This window comes from Neltuma alba, unplaced genomic scaffold (genome assembly GCF_004799145.2).
Source record: "Neltuma alba isolate B1F8T4 unplaced genomic scaffold, ASM479914v2 tig00012683_pilon, whole genome shotgun sequence".
NCBI classification, from domain to species: Eukaryota; Viridiplantae; Streptophyta; class Magnoliopsida; order Fabales; family Fabaceae; genus Neltuma; species Neltuma alba.
This window is the reverse complement of record NW_021637112.1, coordinates 191,191-206,428: the sequence shown is the minus strand read 5'-3', so window position 1 is coordinate 206,428 and position 15,238 is coordinate 191,191. Positions and strand designations below refer to the sequence as shown.

At 34.1% G+C, this 15,238-nt stretch overlaps 2 pseudogenes; both read left to right on the top strand.

Annotated features, from left to right (window-relative positions):
• The window catches only part of LOC114729823 (probable leucine-rich repeat receptor-like serine/threonine-protein kinase At3g14840), a 64,439-nt pseudogene that overhangs the window by 17,966 nt on the left and 31,235 nt on the right, over positions 1–15,238 (top strand).
• LOC114729829 (probable LRR receptor-like serine/threonine-protein kinase At1g53440) lies at positions 1,201–8,036 on the top strand (annotated as a pseudogene).

Below are 15,238 nucleotides of genomic sequence, written 5' to 3'. Positions count from 1 at the left end.
AAAGAAAGAATACATTTTTTGGTTATATTTATAAAGTAGTGAGAGAAATTTTTTTATATGGATTTACAATTTAATCTTTTATTTATTATTATGTTAATTTTGTTTATATGAAGTATAACATATACTAAATAGGATAAAATTAGAAAATTGTTAAATTTTAAACAAGAATTAAAGAAGTTTAGTGTTTTTCTTAATCTATATAAAACATGTTAGGAGTGGTTTATAAATAGAATCAGCAGAGTATTATTTTAATCATAGTTCATTTTGGCAATACAGTGAAAACTCTTCAGACTATCTGATAAATGCAACAACGTAAATTGGACGGTTACACGGAGATCTTGCATTAACGCAACTGCTGGATTGAATAATTACATGATTAATATGTCGCTCCCCAGTCCTTTCACTCAAATTGCGAGCAACGTCACTTGCGATTGCTCCTTCCAAAACGGCACCGTTTGCCAGGTCACTAATCTCTATGTGATCTTCCTTTACTTACCTTTAATTTTGCTGCTATATTACTTTCCATACTTAAGCGAAATAATTAATTTTAAAATATTTTAAAAATAATTAAATTAGTTATTTATAATACATAAGTGTTAGTTTTTCTAAAATACATTTATTAATTAGAATTGAATCTATCCTTTAATGGAATTCTTAACATATGTAACCAATAAGAACATTTTAAGAAAAATTATAAATTTCAGAATCAAAATGAATTGAGGTTTTACACTTAGGATCAAAATGAACATAAAAATGAATGAATAATTTCTTATAAAATAATAGTATTTAATATTTGTTTGTCAAAATATTACATCATGGTTTAGATTAGACAATATTTTCCTAAAAGTGAATGATCACGTTGCTAAATTAATAAGTTTGGCAATTAATTCATTATTATGAGTTAATATTGATATTTTAATTCATAATTTCAAAAAAAATTGAAATATATCTCAAAATATGTAAATAATAAAAAAAATCTTTTGGTCTATCTATTATTTTACTATCATGAAAATTTACAATTTAAACCATTTAAAAGCAAATGATTCAAGTCATATCAGTGAGGTAAACAAAAGTTTTTTCATGAAAAACTTGAACAAATAAACTCAATTTTCTCAATTATACACAAACCCACACGACCTCTTTAAATTGTATGCTGTATTTTTTTAATGATTAGACGTGTTTAATTAGTGATAGAACAATTTTTCAATGGTACATAGTATGTTGAGAGGCTTGAATATATCTGGAGTTATCCCCATTGAACTCGGAGATCTCACCCAGCTGAATATCCTGTAAGTGATCACACACAGATATACATATATCTGCGTGCACAAGGGCTTATTTGGTTGCATCATCATTGTGAAACTGTACACCAGAATCTGATAAAGACTGACAGAAACTTATTGTTGTGTTGAGCAGTGATCTCACTTACAACTATCTGAATGGTACAATTCCAACGTTTTTTACTCGCATCCCTATTACCAATCTGTAAGTTGTCAATATGAATGAGGCACGCAAATAGGGAACTTCTTGAGTTTGGTCCCAGTTGAAACTAAATAATTTTCATGTGTGATGTATTTTCAAAATTGAATTCACTATATACGCTTCAGGTCCATTGTGGGGAATCGAATTAGTGGGTCAGTTCCTTCTGTGTTTGGTGAAATTGCTACTCTACAAGAGCTATAAGTTTTGGAGTGAAATCCACTCTTGTTTCAAAATTGTCAAAAAAGAAAACAAAGATAGTTGATATAGAAGCTGAATAAGTTTGTATTGATGTCATAGGGTCTTGGAAGCACTACAAAAAAATTGACTTTCAGCGGCGACAAAAGTCGCCGCTGAAAGTACAAAAGTCGCCGCCGAAAGTTTTTGCGGCGACAAGTCGCCGCTGAAAAGTCGTTGCCGTAGCAGCCGTGGCTGAAAACTTTCAGTGGCGACTAAAAAGGTCGCCGTTAAAAGATACTTTCAGCGGCGACTTTTAGAAGTTTCAGCAGCGACAAATGTCGCCGCCGAAAACACTTTCGGCGGCGACAAAAAAGTCGCCGCAGAAAACACTTTCGGCGGCGACACTCTTGTCGCCGCTGAAAGGCTTTTCAGCGGCGACAAATGTCGCCGCCGAAAGTGTTTTCTGCAGCGACTTTTTTGTCGCCACTGAAAGTAATGCCTAAGAAGAATTGGCTTTACCAATGCCACGTCATCACCGCCGGTGCCACGTCATCGTCTCCGGCCGCCACATCAGCACCGTCGACCTCCACGTCATCGCCATCGGCGGCCACGTCATCACTGCCGACCGCCACATCATCACTAGCCACCTCCACGTCATTGCCACGTCACTCCTCCTCGCCACGTCATCGTCTAAATATTTTCACCTTAAATGTGTCTTCTTCCAGGTTCGAACTCGTGACCGCCTCCCTTCGTGTCCAACCTTCTTACCGCTGAGCCAGATTGAATTTGTTTATTAATATTGTAAAATAAAATATATATTATTATATTATACTTTCAGCGGCGACAAAAAAAGTCGCCGCTGAAGGTCCATTTTCGGCAATTTATTTATTAATATTGTAAAATAAAATATATATTATTATATTATACTTTCAGCGGCGACAAGCGCCGCTGAAAGTCCACTTTCGGCGGCGACAAAAAAAGTCGCCGCTGAAGGTCCATTTTCGGCAATTTGTTTATTAATATTGTAAAATAAAATATATATTATTATATTATACTTTCAGCGGCGACAAAAAAAGTCGCCGCGGAAAGTCCACTTTCGGCGGCGACAAAAAAAGTCGCTGCTGAAGGCCTATTTTCGGCAATTTGTTTATTAATATTGTAAAATAAAATATATATTATTATATTATACTTTCAGCGGCGACAAAAAAAGTCGCCGCTGAAAGTCCACTTTCGGCGGCGACAAAAAAAGTCGCCGCTGAAAGTCCACTTTCGGCGGCGACAAAAAAAGTCGCCGCTGAAAGTCCACTTTCGGCGGCGACAAAAAAAGTCGCCGCTGAAAGTCCACTTTCGGCGGCGACAAAAAAAGTCGCCGCTGAAGGTCCACTTTCGGCAATTTGTTTATTAATATTGTAAAATAAAATATATATTATTATATTATACTTTCAGCGGCGACAAAAAAAGTCGCCGCTGAAGGTCCACTTTCGGCGGCGACAAAAAAAGTCGCCGCTGAAGGTCCACTTTCGGCGGCGACAAAAAAAGTCGCCGCTAAAGGTCCACTTTCAGCGGCGACACTTTTGTCGCCGCTGAAAGTCTTGGTTTCAATGGCGAACTTTCAGCGGCGACTAGAAAAGTCGCCGCTGAAAGTCCACTTTCGGCGGCGACACTTTTGTCGCCGCTGAAAGTCTTGGTTTCAGCGGCGACTTTTTGGTGTCGCCGCCGAAAGTGGACTTTCAGCGGCGACTTTTTTTGTCGCCGCCGAAAGTCGTCGCCTAAAGTCTATTTTTTTGTAGTGAAGATAATCAGCTCGGAGGACATCTTCCTCAAAGTTTTGGAAATTTGAGCAACTTACGAAGATTGTAATTTGTCCTTCTTTTTTTTCCATTCTCTATTTCGTGCATTTTCTTTTGGTGCTTCCTAATATTTGACTTTGTTTTTGTATCAAAATGCAGACTTCTTTCTGCGAATAATTTTACAGGGATAATACCAGAAACGTTTGGAAATCTCAAGAACCTTACTGATTTGTGAGTGACATCATGTGATGCAACTGTTCTGTTTAGTTTTTAATTATCAATTTTATTTTCATATTTAGTTAATTGCTTGTTAAATACTGAGATGAGATCACTCCTCACAACTTCTGCAGTAGGATAGATGGGAGCACATTATCAGGGAAGATACCAAGTTTTATTGGGAATTGGACAGAACGTATTTATTTGTGAGTATCCTTAAATTTAAAGATTTCTTATTGTCCTTCGTACTATTTACTTTCTAAGAGAATTTTACGTTTTCATCAGGAATATGCAAGGCACAGGCATGGAAGGCCCCATCCCTTCCACCATATCTTTGTTGAAAAATTTGAAAGAATTGTGGGTTGTTTATTTTTCTTCAAAGCAGTAGCACATATGTTGTAAATTGTTTTGGAATTTACTCTTCAATAAATGGTTCTTTCCTCTTTAATTAAAGAGACATTTTTATTTCAGGAGAATATCTGATTTGAGTGGAAACACAACCATGAAATTTCCTGTTTTGAAGGATATGAAGAGTTTGGAACGACCGTGAGTCAAAAACTTTTCTACTATTATGCTAAAATCTATATTATTCATTTGGGTTTTGTGTGAAGTGGCTTATAATTCTCCTTTCTATGACTTCAGGGTACTCAGAAATTGCTCAATTACTGGTGACATTCCAAAGTACATTGGCGAAATGAAAAACTTAAAGACTTTGTAAGTTGCTGCTTCGACTGGGCAGTTAAAGAGATTGTCAAGATTTTCAACTCTTTTATATTCAATGGATGCATTTAAGGCGTTTTCTCACCATTTCCTAGTATAATAATTGATATGAGACTAACTAATTGATTATTGGTCCTTATTTACTAATTTGTGTTACCTCATTTTCTTGTAGAGACCTGAGTTTTAACAGGTTGACTGGTTCAATCCCGAACTCATTTCAAGAGTTGCATTTTAATCACATGTAAGCAAACATTAGCATTTGTTGGTAAGAAGTGTCAAAGAAAATAATGTGGATATTCTATCAATAATAATAATATGTGGGATGGGTTAAGTGCTTTATTTTTTAAAGAAGGCCAGGTTTGGATGTCATTGGTCCTGTGCTTTTTTTTTTTTTTTTGGGTTAAACTATTGGTATCCGGGGCAATCTAGACACTGGGCTTCTTTGGCCCAGTATTTTTGTTTATAATGACCGATGTGTCTTATGACCATGATACCATAGACCATCTCTTTTTTTGAACGGAAAATTTCAACTGAAGTAATGAAGATTGTAGTGAAATGGGTTGATTTGTGACATAATAACATATGTTCTTGAAGTCACGCCATAAATCGCATCCTATCTTCAAGACAAGAGTGGCTATGTTTTGGTTTAGCAGCTATACATATAATTTGGCAAGCTAGGAATGATGTTACCTTCAAACATGAAAGTTCCAGTTGCGATAGGTTATGTTATAGGGTGATCAATGATCTCAAGTTAGATGGAAACATCTGTTAACGGATAGGAATAGACATACAAAGGCTATATGAGCGAGATTTAATATTTTAAGAGAGCCTCTATGCTCCTTCTTTTGATGTAAATAGATTTTGAAATGAATATAAGTTTTCACTTTTTTTTTTTTTCAAAAACGATAATTATCAATAGGACTAGGGGACTAAAGCTAATTGTGGATGCAGGTTTCTGACAAACAATTATCTGAATGGAACAATTCAAGAATGGGTGGTGGAGAACAAATATTATATGTTAGCCTATTCTCTTAATGTCTCTCCATTTTATAATTCTAGAGTCACCTTCCATATAATTGCAAAGTCCCATATTATTGAAGAAGCTAAACTTTTAATCTCATGATATTTGCTTTCAGTGATTTATCGTATAACAATTTTACTAAGGTTTCTACATCTAATTGCCAGAACTTGCAAGTGTAAGCTTCTCTTTGTTTATCAATTAGATGAGCGTGCATTTCAAATTAACAATTGTTCACTTTTGTAATTCTCAACTTACTATTATTGATGGACAGGAACTTAGCTTCCAGTCTTTCATCATCAGGAACAAATGTGTAAGTTCTTGCCTATGGCATACTTGTTTAAAATTTAGTTTGAGTTATATCTCTTGGAATCATCGATTGAAACAAACTACTGATTTTGTAGAACCTTCTGTTTCAAGAAGGGCCTACATTGTCCAAGAACACCTCAATGTGAGTTGACATTTTGTCCATCAATCATGTTTTTCATTTGTACACCACAAAAATTTTCGCAAGCAAAGCTGCGATAATTTCTCCTTGATAACATACCATAATATTTCAATTATAGAGATAACTCGTTGTTCATTAACTGTGGAGGACCAACTATGAAGTTTGAGGGGAATGAATATGAAGAAGATCCCAATCCAAATGGCATTTTGTACTTCAATATTAAAGATGACAAATGGGCTTATAGCAGCACAGGAACATATATATTTAATGATCAAGCTGATTATGTAGCAAGTGTGACAAAAAATAAGTTTTCTTTGAATGTTAATGGCTCAGAATACTATCAAACAGCCCATCTCAGCCCTTCGTCACTTAAGTACTATGGCCTATGCATGCTGAAGGGTAATTATAAAGTAAAGCTCCACTTTGCAGAGATAATGTTTTCTAATGACCAAAAATTTAGCAGCCTTGGTACACGAATATTCGATGTTTCAATTCAAGTGAGTGATGAAAAGAAACGCACTCTATTGATTGTTCCAATTGCTTCTTACATTTTTATCAAATGTCTTATCTGGTTTTATTAGAACAAAGTAGTTTTAGAGCTATAGATTTATTATTGCATTTTCACAGGGTTTGAAATACTTGAAAGATTTTAATATTGCAAAGGAAGCTGGTGGAGTTGGTAAGGGCATCACTAAGGAATTTGATGTTGATGTGAACGATACCACTTTGGAGATTCATTTATATTGGGCAGGGAAAGGAACTATTGCGATTCCCACTAGAGGTGTATACGGACCTCTAATATCTGCTATCACAGTGACGCCAAGTAAGTAGTATTTTTCACGTTATTATATAACTTACTATTTTCTTATAAACTACGTCGTGTTATGTGGTGTAAGCATTTATTCTTGGTTGTAGCGTTCAAAGTTCCTTCACAAAGGAATGAAAAAGGGTTTTCTGTCGGAGCTATTGTTGGAATTGTGGTTGGATTACGTGCATTCCTCGTACTGGTGTTACTCATTGTCCTTTGAAAGAATGGTTTCCTTGATGGGAAAGATTCACAAGACATAGGTAATATTGGGGCATAAAATAAGTTAATTTAGGTTTTGCTAATAAAACTTCATTAACAATATACTTTTAATTACAAAGCAGCTGTTATTTTTGTCATGCTAACCAATTTTTTCAAGGATAACTTTTTTCCCTTGGAAATGGGCTTTGTATTTCTACAGTATGAATTTTGGTGTCTGATGTATTTTCACCTTACGTATGATCTTCAACCATTAGTATATCAATTAATGGAGATTCTAGCTCTCTAATCTTTTATTTCTTTTATAAACAGATTTTAAGGGCTTGGATCTTAAAACTGGTATATTTACCTTAAAGGAAATCAAAGCAACAACCAACAACTTCAATGTTGATAATAAGATTGGAGAAGGAGGGTTTGATCCTGTTTATAAGGTTGTTACAAGATGATATGTTCTATCAAATTGCATGCATGATCAATTTGCGACTCTTGCTTACCTGAAATCAAAATCCATTTCATGTTTCCTATAACTTTATTTCTTATATCAAAAAACACAGGGCATTCTCAAAGATGGCAGAATAATTGCGGTTAAGCAGCTATCTGCTAAATCATGACAAGGAAATCGTGAATTTCTAAATGAAATAGGCATGATTTTTGCTTTGCAACACCCTTGTGTTGTTAAGCTTTATGGCTGTTGCGTTGAAGGAGACCAGTTGTTGCTCATATATGAGTTTATGAATAATAATAGTCTTGCTCGTGCTTTATTGGGTAAAGTACTAAATTTTTTTGGCCTTCTTTGCTTTATGACGATCCACTATCTTATATCAAGGTTATGTGAGAATGGAATCTAATTCGTGTTTTATTGAGAAAACCAAAGGCCTAGAAGAACTCCAAATAAAATTAGAGTGGCCAACAAGACACAAGATTTGTGTTGGGATTGCTAGAGGTTTGGCTTACTTTCATGAAGAATCAAGATTTAAAATTGTTCATAGAGACATCAAGGCCACTAATGTGTTGCTTGATAAAGATCTCAATCCCAAGATATCTGATTTTGGTTTGGCCAAGCTTTACGAGGAGGAAAATACACACATTAGCACCAGAATTGCTGGAACTCGGTTAGTTAATTAGTATTAACTGGTGACTTATTTTTTTTAGTTATGTTTGTTTGGATAACACGTGGGAGATGAAAATACAAATATGGTAGTGGACATCTCCTTTATGAAATTGATAATTATTTTGATTGAAGGTAATACAATCCAAAGAAAAAAAAATGCAGGGCATTGGGCTTTACTAACTCTTATTTTATGAATGAAATTTTATTATGCAGTAATTATATAGCTCCTAAATATGCAATGCATGGATATTTGACTAAGAAAGTAGATGTTTATAGTTTAGGAATAGGTCCTTTGGAAATTATCAGTGGCAAGATCAACATCACGCAAAAGTTAGAGGACGAATGCTTTTATCTGCGTGATTGGGTATCCTACATCCCAATTAATTAACTAGATGGCTTAGCTTTTCCAAATTAAATTGTGTACACTGGCTTATAAGGCTTCTATTTATATGTATTGTTGTTATCAGGCACATCAGTTGAAAGACGAAGGTAATCTGATGGATATGGTGGATCCAAAGTTGGGTGAGGACTTTAACAGAGAGGAAATAATGACTATGATTGATGTGGCTCTCCAATGCACTGAAAACAATCCAAAACTTAGGCCTACCATGTCTAAAGTGCTTAGCATTCTTGAAGGCAGGCCTGCTGATCTAGAGGTAGTCTTAGATAATGAAAGTGAGATTATGGATGATGACTTGAAACTGAAATTGGTCATGAAAGAAGAAGCTGATAAAGATGAGACTAATCAGGCCATAAACTCATCAAGCCATGAGTCTCAGACCACATCTCAATCCTTTTCAGAATTCTATTCGGCCAGTAAAGATTCTTCTTCCTGGGAGAAAACCAACTAGCTGTATACATCTTAAACATGGCCTCCTCAAGTCAAACATGTTTATCTTGCCATAGTTTGATGGATATATTACGTTAATACTGTACTATAAATTCTCTTATGATGCCACGCCCTGCTATATACTTCTCACTTCTTAGAAACATCTGGAACGGGTCATGTATGGATAAATTTCTGTTGTCGTCGGTAGTAAACTGTAGAATTGTTAGTATTGTTGGTTAAAAATAATGTTTTGCCTATTGATTCATCAGATCCTAAAGTACTAATGATTTCCAAAAGCTATGGAGTATACCTTTGTACTACCTCCCATCTTTTAGCTCGTTTGACTTTTATTTTAGTTTTAAATATAAAACCTCAATCTACTTTATCTCTTGTATTTATCTATTTTTTTAAGGTAGTCCTTGTAATAATGATAGTTCTAACCAATATACTCCTTTCGTCCCTAATTATAAGATCCCTTTTTTTGAATGGATTTGTCCCTTTTTATAAGGTCCCCTTTGAGTTTGTCTGAACATTTAATGCATTGTTACCTATTTTACCCCTAATAAATTCTCATGTAATTCTCTCTCCATACATTCTCTCTCTATTTATCTCATTATTACTCTCTTACATTTATTAGGGGTATATTTGAAAAAAAAATCACATTTGTTACATATTAATTGCCATTAACTAATTTTAATTGTTTTCTTAAAAAGCTCAATTTGGCCAAAAGGTTCGTATAATTAAGGACAGAGTAGTAATTGATTAATAAAGATATTTTAGGAAAAATAACACTTATTTATTACAAATAACTAACTTAACTAATTTTTTTTAATCTATTCAAATTAGTCAACTAGCTTTTATATTAAGGAACGGGAATAGTATATAATTTAAATCATTTGTGTCTAAAATGTGTTTTTTTTTTCAATTGAGTGTCTAAAAATGATTTTTGTATCTTTGAGTTACACATTTTTAAAGGCAGAGAATGTTAGTAGCATTATAGATTTGGTTATGAGGCTTGGCCCAAGTGTGAGTAACCAGAAAAAAGCCTATGTTAAAGATGGTCAGAACTAGGGAACTAATAGGCCGTAACCTGAAACTCTGAATGAAACAAGATTGAGCTTTCTGGATTCACCATCTTCTCCTATTCCATCCCTGACCTCTGGCTTTGAAGCAAAGTGTGATTGATTTAGGGAACAACACAGGGACGGAGTGTCAAGAAATTAAAAGGGTCGCAGCAGACATATCGAAGGAAAGAGCCACAAAAGACGACTCTATTCATCATTCCTTTATATTTCAGTCAAGGAGAAGAAGCGCCATGAAATACACTTCTTTTGCTTTGGAATTTTCTCTTCACCAGATCAAGGTACACTAATCATATATATGACCGTTGCATTTTGAATGTAGATGCTTGTTCTACCACTGCACATCGTAACCATATGTTGATCCTTTCATCCTTAAACGAAAAAAGAAAAAAGCTGCTATCAAGAAATTGGCAATAAAAGAACGTAGCCTATTGTTAAACTATATAAATTGGTGAGTACAAGCCTTGGGCTGTTCTGTTTTTGGGTTATAATATCGTATAGGTGCAAACTTTAGTTGATAACAAATTCAATGTTAATTGATGACTAATATAAATCAGAGAGTTGGAGCTATAACACTAAAATTGATCAAACTTCAGAAGGATTCTTTCAGGGTAAAAATACCACATTTGACAATTAAAGTTTAAGTGTACATTCAGAACTTGGTATATGACTCAAGGTATTGCGTTTGACATTGTATAAATAATTACTCTACGATTCTTTTTCCCCAAAGCCTACAATTCTTGTTTACTCCTTTACTAAAGAATTGAAAAATACATGCAAGTTTTCTTCTTGACAGATGAACAAATCATGCATAAAAGGAGAAAAGAGAAGAAAAGGGGGAGAAACAGAGAGAAACTATAAGAAGCAAAAGACAAATATCTTAGTATTATTTACAGAGCTCTAAGTGTAATTATTGAAAATTTAAATAAGGTAAACCTAAATAATTCACAAAAATAAATAAAGACAACCTATATTTTCAAACAAATATAATTATTATAACATAATACAAATTCTATAACTACAGTTTCCAACCATTAAATTTTAATCTTCAAGAAGCTAATTAGATGAAGAAAAATCATTCTTACTTGGAAGAGATACTGAGGAGTCAACCCATGACCCATCTGTTGACTTGCCTCTTTGTTCCATACTTGATTGAGAGGCTACAAATGTTTGGTTGTCATATGACAACATTTTGAACCTTGAATATTGATCTCTGTGCTTGTTTATTGGTGCTTGGATTGGAGTTTTTCCCTCAAGCATGCTCACTACAGATGACATGTAGGGTCTGAGGGTGGGAGATAGATTAGTGCATAAAAGAGCCAAATTTAGCATTCTCATGGCTTCATCTTGGGAGTAGTTTAAACCAAGACATGGATCCACCAACTCTAAAAGCCTTTCTTCCTCTTGGAGAACAAAGGCCTTCAATGACATATAAAGATGTATGAATTAAGATTTTACCCACTATATGCATCAGAAAAGAAAAAAATTTTATCCCATATAGTTGTTTTGTCTTTGTTTCTCTAAGTAAATTTAGCTAGGCATCTTATTATTTGATTTTGAAAACTCTTATAGTATTGTTTAAATTTTAGGACTATGAAGAGAGTGAACGTAGTATATATGCACCTAAATTCTCTTGAGAAATACTTTAATCATTAGAAACTCACTAGTCACAAATTTTTGCTAACCACAAAAAAAAAAAACCCAATCAAGAAGATGAACAAAGTCATCCATTAGCTCATAACTTGCATTGCTCTTTCTATTGATAATCTCCAAAGTAACAACTCCAAAGCCATAAACATCTGCTTTATCTATCAAGTAACCTCTCATTGCATATTCAGGAGCCATATAACCACTAAAAAGAAAACATAGAGTACCCACCAATTAGAGATTTTACGATATGAAATATTAACAGTTTCTAGGATTATATATGAGAGTAAGCCAGAAGTGTATAAAGAAGATAAACTTTTTACAAGTAATCAGTCAAGCACACAATGGAATATGACACAATAAATACATTGTTCCAGCTACTCGGGTGATGATGTGGGTATTTTCTCCTTTGTCAAGCTTCACTAAACCAAAATCAGAGATTTTGGAATTTAGATCTTTATCAAGTGAGATGTTTGTTGTCTTAATGTCCCTATTTACTATTTTCAACCTTGACTCCTCATGAAGATAAGCCAATCCCCTCGCTAGCCCCTGAAAAATCTTTACTCTTGTGGGCCAGTCCAAGTGTATCCGTTGTTCATCATAGCCTGAAAAGTTAAGAAAATAACTAAGAGAAGAGAAAATATGCCTTCAAGTTGCATATTTCAAATCAGAAGCAGGTATTTTACGCAAACAACTTGTCAATGAAGCATTTACCAAAAAGTGATCGAGCAAGGCAATTGATCTCCATGTATTCATATATAAGCAACAATTGATTTCCTTCTATGCAACAGCCGTAAAGCTTCACTAGATTTGGATGTTGCAAAGCGGATATCATTCCTATTTCATTAACAAATTCATGATTTCCTTGCTTTGACTTGGAAGATAGTTGCTTAATAGCAACGGCAACACCATCAGACAGCATACCTTGCCATTTAACAATTTAAATCAGTGTAAGTATACGTGGCATGCTACAATATTTTAGAATCTCGTGTTACCTTATACACAGGCCCAAAGCAACCTTCTCCTATCTTATTTGTAGGTTCAAAGTCATTGGTTGCATTTTTAATTTGTCTTAGAGCAAAATAACCGATCTTCAGATCTCAAAGTTCTACAACACGTGGAAAGGGGTATGTGTGATCACCAAGCAAAAGAAAGAAGAAAGGGAAAGAGAGTACAAGAATTAAGACAACACAAGTTTAGCCATAAATGAATAAACCAAAACTGCATTTTTAATAAAATTATCACCATTTTATCCTTTCCAAGATATGTAATTCATTTATGTATATTCATCCTTCTTTTTGACTGTTGACAAATTTGACCCTCATATTAGCACAATCTAAATCATGAGCGCCAAAAATAGTTTATTTTGGAATCCAATATTACCTCCATCTTTTGGATCTTCCCTGCCAAGGAAACCCTTCTTTTTGGACAATGAGTACAAGTACAAAGCACTCTATTTGATTGTTTCAATTGCTTCTTACATTTTTATCAAATGTCTTGTCTAGTTTTGCTAGAACAAAGTAGTTTCTAGATTTATTATTACATTTTCACAGGGTTTGAAATACTTGAAAGATTTTAATATTGCAGAGGAAGCTGGTGGAGTAGGTAAGGGCATCACTAAGGAATTTGATGTTGATGTGAACGATACCACTTTGGAGATTCATTTATATTAGGCAGGGAAAGGAACTACTTCAATTCCCACTAGAGGTGTATATGGACCCCTGATATCTGCTATCACAGTGATGCCAAGTAAGTAGTAGTTTTCACGTTATTATATGACTTACTGTTTTCTTATAAACTACATGTTATGTGGTGTAAGTATTTATTCTTGGTTGCAGACTTCAAAGTTCCTTCACAAGGGCTCTCTGTTGATAACCAAAGGAATGAAAAAGGGTTTTTTGCTGGAGCTGTTGTTCAAATGATGGTTGGATTATGTGTATTCCTCATACTGGTGTTACTCATTATCCTTCGAAAGAATAGTGTCCTTTATGGGAAAGATTCACAAGACATAGGTAATATTGGAGCATAAAATAAGCTAATTTAGGTTTTGCTAATAAAACTTCATTAACAATATACTTTTAATTATTTTTGTCATGCTAACCAATCTTTTCATGGATAACTTTTTTCCCTTGGAAATAGGCTTTGTATTTCTACATTATGAATTTTGGTGTCTAATGTATTTTCACCTTATGCATGATCGTCAACTATCAGTATATCAATTAATGGAGATTCTAGCTCACTAATCTTTTATTTCTTTTATAAACAGATCTTAAGGGCTTGGATCTTAAAACCGGTATATTTATCTTAAAGGAAATCAAAGCAGCAACAAACAACTTCCATGCTGATAATAAGATTGGAGAAGGAGGGTTTGGTCCTGTTTATAAGGTTGTTACAGGACCATATGTTCTATTAAAGTACATGCATGATCAATTTGTGACCCTTGCTTACCTAAAATCAAAATCCATTTCAACTTTTCTATAACTTTATTTCTCATATCCAAAAACACAAGGCATTCTCAAAGATGGCAGAATAATTGCAGTTAAGCAGCTATCTCCTAAATCAAGGCAAGGACATCGTGAATTTCTTAATGAAATAGGCATGATTTTTGCTTTGCAACACCCTTGTCTTGTTAAGCTTCATGGCTGTTGTGTTGAAGGAGATCAGTTGTTGCTCATATATGAGTTTATGGATAACAATAGTCTTACTCGTGCTTTATTGGGTAAATTACTAAATTTTTTTGGCCTACTTTACTCTATGACGATCCACTATCTTATACTCCCTCCGTCCCTTATTATAAGATCTAATTTTTTGAATAGGTTTGTCTCTTTTTATAAGATCCTATTTGAGCTTGTCTAAGCATTTAATGTAGTATTACATATTTAACCCCTAATTTAATGTATTAAATACATTCTCTTTCTTCATTTATTTCATCATTACTCTCTCACATTTATCCACTTATGTGCAGGAGTATATTTGGAAAAAAAATTACATTTGCTATATATTAATTGCTTTTAACTAATTTTAACTGTTTTCTTAAATCGCGTAATTTAGCTAAAATGATCTTGTGATAAGGGACGGAGTAGTATCATGGTTATGTGAGAACGAAGTCTAATTCGTGTTTTTATTAAAAAAACAAAGGCCCACAAGAACTCCAGATAAAATTGGGGTGGCCAGCAAGACACAAGATTTGTGTTGGGATTGCGAGAGGTTTGGTTACCTTCATGAAGAATCAAGATTTAAAATTGTTCATAGAGACATCAAGGCCACTAATGTGTTGCTTGATAAAGATCTCAACCCCAAGAGATCTGATTTTGGTTTGGCCAAGCTTTACGAGGAGGAAAATAGACCTATTAGCACCAGAATTACTGGAACTCGGTTAGTAATGATTAAATGTTTTTTAGTTATGTTTGTTTGGATAACACGTGGGAGATGAAAATACAAATATGGTAGTGGACATCTCCTTTATGAAATTGATAATAATTTTAATTGAAGGTAATACAATGCAAAGAAACAAAAATGCAGGGCATTGGCTTTACTAACTCTTATTTTATGAATGAAATTTTATTATGCAGTGGTTATATAGCTCCTAAATATGCAATGCATGGATATTTGACTAAGAAAGCAGATGTTTATAGTTTAGGAATAGGTCCTTTGGAAATTATCAGTGGCAAGATCAACATCACGCAAAAGTTAG